A 6000-nucleotide genomic window follows, 5' to 3' on the forward strand; every position below is an offset into this window, starting at 1 on the left:
CCGCCAAAAATAGGTTGTTAAAGTTGCGACTTTAAAGTTTCCAGCTGGCGGCCGCCGTGCGGAGATGGTGTCAGGCGCAGGTAGATAGTTGTGTGTCAAGGGGTAGGAGTAGCCTACTGAGGTCTGAGGATACTAGTAGTCAGTCAGAATAGGATTACTTGGAATAAGAGTTGGGAATAGTTAACATTGGTCCAACTGCCATTGTGGTTTATAGTAAAGTTCGTTAGTAAAGCCTCTAAGTTCAGTAAGTCTATAGCCTACATGTACATTATTTAAATAGTATGCAGTCTACAATAGTAAATTAAGTGTTGACATCTTGTAAATATAAAGCTAGGAAATACTGTATAAATTATACAAGCAGTAAACATTTATTACAATGATTAATTAATGTACATATCTAGTAGCAATCATAAGTAAAGTTCATGAAAGTATTTTTTTCTTGTTGAGAGTTTTACGGTTCTTACATTGTTGAACAGTTGCCTAGAAATGGTTTATTGAATAATAAATTCTTTATTCGACTTTAGATTGAATCAAGTTATAAATCTTGTTAGTCTGGTTTGCCTAGTAAGTTAAGTATGCATTGTTGATGATAGTGTACGAAATCTATAGTAGATTTTGAACTACTGTAGGATTTATTACTAAACAGGAACACAAAGACTTCGTCTGTATATTTCAGACAAACGGACTCAGGTCATCGTGCCTTATAATTATATCGCTCGGAAGTGTGAAAGGGAATAAGATACTATTTTGTTATTGACTGAGTGAAAGACTTGATACACAGAAACGAATGAATGGGACATGATTATGGTCTAAATGGTGTTGTGAGGCTTGTTAGAGAGACAGAAACATGATTAGTTCCTACTTAATGATACTTAATTACGGTATCAGGGGTGAGAATAACACTCACCTATAAAAGGATGGAAAATATTGTGAAGTGGTTCGAGACCCTCGAAGCTAACTTTGAGGGGAAATAGCCAAATCAATACAGCGTTTTCCCAGAGAGTGAGACAACGTGTCTTGCACGTGACGAGGGACAGATTGGAAAAGGACGAGACAGTGCGTCCCAAAAGGAAGCAATTGCAACCGTCACAATGGTGGCAGCGGTGGGATTTCTATCAAACCACCCCCCCCCCCCCCTATCTGATTTCACGCAACCGTCACAGTATTAATGACTGCTTTGAGAGAAATAGTTGTTTTTATACGCTCAAGGGAAGGTTAGAATTGTGCTATTGCCCGAGGCGTGCCGATGGCTGGATTTCTTAAGTGAGGTATATAATAGATTTTACTAAAATCTTGTTTGCTCTGTTTCTCTTGTTTTCTGCATTTTTTTAAAAATGGACTTGGACTTAAATCCTTGTCTGAATTTTTAAAAGTAGGCTAATATTAGATCCATTGTTATACAGTGGCTTAATGAGCAAACACGTTTGGGGAAAGAAACAAAATGCGCATCACCACACGACTCTTATATGTTAAAAGTGGGGGGGGGGGGAGGGGCAAAAGTATTTACGATCAGGCAGAGCCCCCGGAAGCTATGGGATTAAGGCATTTAATAACGGTCAGCTGAGAATCTAGAGCCCCGCCTTAGGGCCCTTTGTTGAGTCCTTGGGGCGGAGCACCCAGAATTTCAGGGGTGTTAGGCAGATGAGCAAATTTGTATACCTTATTTTTAACACGTACTGGCAGGTCAATAATTGGAGTGGGGTCCAGGATGCGGAGCCCCAGGAAGCTCGGGGTTTTAGGCATTAAACTACGGTCAGATGAGCATCCAGGGGCCCGCCTTATAGTCCTTGGTAGGGTCCGAGGGCAGAGCCCCCGCAACTGAGCGGAGGGGTTCTAGACATTATTACGATCAGATGAGCATATTTTGGTTCTGACACTGCCAGGTCAATATTCTTTCATTCTTCCTGGGGGCTGGGGGGGGGGCTTGATTCCCAAGGAGCCCCGCCATTTCGCGGGCTCAGACACTTAGGCTTCTAAATAACTATTTTTGTTTGTCTGACTGTAAATTTAGGAATTTGTCATTTTTCGACAAACGCATACAAAAGTTTAATTTAAAAAAAAGTGAGAAAAAACCCGGAAAATCATGTCATTTCAGCAACATTTTTTTGTGCATCGCTGGTTTCGAATTGGAAATAAACCACGTTTGAAGTTGTTGTTGTTGTTGTTGTTGCTGTTTTTTTTTTTGGGGGGGGGGGAGGGGGCGACCATCACTAAGCTAGTGATACAATACTTTGATTTCTTTGTTAACGGTATCTTCAGAAATGAGCAGAAATCATGCACGTGATGACTATATTGACGTTTGAAACAATCAGCATTTCATCATATGATTTCCATAATTGTTGCGGGAAATATGTTTTTACCACATTATCATAACTTATGTCTTGTTTATTTCTGGTATGAGCGCGGGCTTGTATCTACATACAAGGGCGGATCTAGCATTTTGCTAAGGGGGGGGGGGGGCAGGCGCGGGTCCAAGATTTTCCAATGGGGGGGGGGGCGAAAATTAAAAAATTGCGCAGGCCGTTATTTAAAATCAACATACCAATACTGACAAGGTCATAATTATCAGAAGCACCGTTTTTACTGGTAGGTACCTACAAGCGGGCACAATTTTGGAAAGGGGTCAGGCTCACGTCGCGTCTCTTGTCCGAAATCAACATTCCCCGTTTTTAGGTTAAATGCTCGCGCATGGAGCCCGCGAGCAATTTTTTTGACATTTTCATCAGGGCCTTCAGGAGGGGGAGGGGGAGGGGCTGAAGCATCTTGCCCGAATATCAATTTGCTGGTTTCACAATTTGGCGAGCGAGCAAAAATTTGAGCATAATTTTGTGAACGTGATATTTATCACCAAAATATACGAGATTTGGTATTAAAAAGACTATTCGGGCAGCTTAGATATTGGTAAACCTAAATTTTCGGGGAAGGAGAGGATGCAACACCACCCCGCATGAACTGCCTGTGTTATGCAATGACATTTGAATCATTGTGGAGTGCATAGAAACAGCTTGTGCTACAACCATTATTGCAATGAAAACTTTTTCATCAGGGCCTTCAGGAGGGGGAGGGGGAGGGGCTGAAGCATCTTGCCCGAATATCAATTTGCTGGTTTCACAATTTGGCGAGCGAGCAAAAATTTGAGCATAATTTTGTGAACGTGATATTTATCACCAAAATATACGAGATTTGGTATTAAAAAGACTATTCGGGCAGCTTAGATATTGGTAAACCTAAATTTTCGGGGAAGGAGAGGATGCAACACCACCCCGCATGAACTGCCTGTGTTATGCAATGACATTTGAATCATTGTGGAGTGCATAGAAACAGCTTGTGCTACAACCATTATTGCAATGAAAACTTCCATTTATTTGGAAATCCAGAGCAATAAATTCCTGTGGTACTATATTTGTGTTTCAGGACTGTCTTTTATATCAAACACTTTCTTTAAAGCTTTAAATATTTATATTCATGAATGACTTTATCACTCTCGTTCGTTTACAAAATACAACGTGCTCATATTACTCCATATTCCATATGAATACAATACAAAAATAAGTCTCAGTGTTTTTTTCTACAAACCACTATATAAGAAGCAAAGTCGTCGATTCTTTATCATTGTTGGGGATGAATTATCTTAGTTAAAAACGCTTTATAGTATACACAGCCGAGATATTGTCGGGTGATATTGCGCAAGTACTATTCTGATTGATGCCCTATACTGTTATTTATGATTCGGATAATAGCCATAACCTATGAAACAATCATGTGAGCGCACACAATTATGAAATAAAAATAAAAATGCAGGATTTATTAAACCTTCCCATATTACATTTTCACTTCGAAGTATTTGCATGTTAATATTATGTAGGAATCTTAAATAAATACAAACATCTATTTCAATTACATTCCAGTTGTCTTTATATATTATTGAGTATATAATGCAGTTTAAATTTGCTCGGTTGAAAGCTATCCGTGAACGTAGCAGACGTATATTCGATCTTAAACCAAATCCTTTTTAGCGACCGCTTGTATTTGCAATTCTGGACAAGAGTATCATAGTTTCGTGTTATCTGGCGTTGGAGTGTGGCGACCAATCAAGCGAGATTTTGCCATTTTGAATGTTGATGAGTTAAACATCTTCTCACAATATTTGCACTTGAAAGGTTTCTCTTCCATTTTGCTATGCACATCCCATTTTCACTTGGCAGTCCAAGGGGCGGGTTAAACCCCGTACCCCCACCACCGTAGATTATAATATATATTTATAATATATTATTGAGTATATAATGCAGTTTAAATTTGCTCGGTTGAAAGCTATCCGTGAACGTAGCAGACGTATATTCGATCTTAAACCAAATCCTTTTTTTTTTGGTCTCGAAATTTGAAAAATTGACATTTTGCTCCGTTGGGGGGGGGGGGGGGGGGGGTAAGGTCACCTTTCTTATTTTGTTTTAATAAAAAAAGGGGGGTTTGCTCCAAAATACACGCATAAAAAACTAAAGTGGGGGGTTAACCCCCCCCCCCCCCCCCCCTCCTGCGTACGCGCCTGCTTTAATGTGTATAGGTATTATTTCGACTTGAACAAATGGCGAACTGCGCTGGGTTGGGCTGGGCTGATGACTATAGAATTCAAAGCTAATTTCACAATTACATTTTTGAATCATCATCATCAATTTCAGGTGGCACTGTACAAGCGCCGCTGTGGCCTTCACGAGAGCACGCCAATCAACTTTTTCACCTGCCATTTGTGTTGCACCTTTCATTCCTTGTCCAGACACTTTCTTGATATCATCAGTCCAAGATATTGGTGGACGACCTCTACCCCGTTTTCTTTCGACTGCTCCTTGCAGTATTTGCTTCTCAAATTTTTGAATAAAGGATAATTTAACGAGAAGTTACCGAATGTAATCTCAGATCCTCATTAAATTCATGTAATAGTAGGCCTATAATTATGACGATGATCATGATCATCATTAGGGTCGCTAACTTCACAAGAGCGCGCCCGCCCGCACCTAATCTTCTAATAATTGGTATTGTGCACCGGTTTGCCGTGAAATCTGTGAGAATTTAGTTGGGCTCTCTAAATTGATTTTGTATAAACAAAATGTGTTAGTGAGTGTATATGTCACTTAACAGTGCCAAAATGCCACACAAAATCGAAACATCGCTCAGATTTTTTTTAAAAATTCGTTTTAAAGTGTCTTCCTTAAAGTCGTGGGGGAAGGGAATAGGGGGTGGGAAACAAGGAAGTAAAAAAGTATTTCTTTTAGAACGATTTCGCTAAAGTAATCAAAAGAAAAACACAATATAACGTTATAACTTTGCAGACGACGCACAGTGGGCCAGGGAGGAACCAAAGTGCGCCAAAACTCATGTTTGGGGATTTATTTTTTATAAATCCAGAGGAAATGTTTGGATTTCCAGGGATTTTCGCTAAAATTTTATTACCAACATTTTCTCTGATGTCTAAGCTTTAAGTTGATACCAGATTTGGCTGCCCGATTCTGCCCGTTATTATGTTAGAGCCGTTTTCCTTGCAACATTGCACCGAAAATGTGTTCATTTCGGTCCGCGGTGTCAGAATAAGTGTCACGCGCCCCCTCGCGCCTAGTCCAGCCTCTGTACCGTTTTCGTTTAGCGCACCCAATCAGCTGATAAAATAACACACCCTCAACGTTGAAAGTAGACCTAGCCATTCCTCTAAATCTGGGTCCTGAATTCGTGTGGACGGAAATTTGGGGATTGCGCGATCAGTGGAGAGACCGCGCTGTGTGTGGGGGATAAAAAGAACGAACGGACTGAATCTGGACTACCTCGCGCCGTGATTTATGACCACGAATCCTTCATGATTCAGCCGCGGACCCCCAAAACCCACATTTTTCGGGGCAATGTGGCAAGGGAAATCGGCTCTTACATAACAACGGGCAAGATCGGGCAGCCAAATTTGGTATCAACTTAAAGCTTAGACATCAGAGGAAATGGTGGTATTAAAATTTAAGCGGT

Source organism: Strongylocentrotus purpuratus, unplaced genomic scaffold (genome assembly GCF_000002235.5).
Source record: "Strongylocentrotus purpuratus isolate Spur 01 unplaced genomic scaffold, Spur_5.0 spur5_scaffold_17, whole genome shotgun sequence".
Classification (NCBI taxonomy): Eukaryota; Metazoa; Echinodermata; class Echinoidea; order Camarodonta; family Strongylocentrotidae; genus Strongylocentrotus; species Strongylocentrotus purpuratus.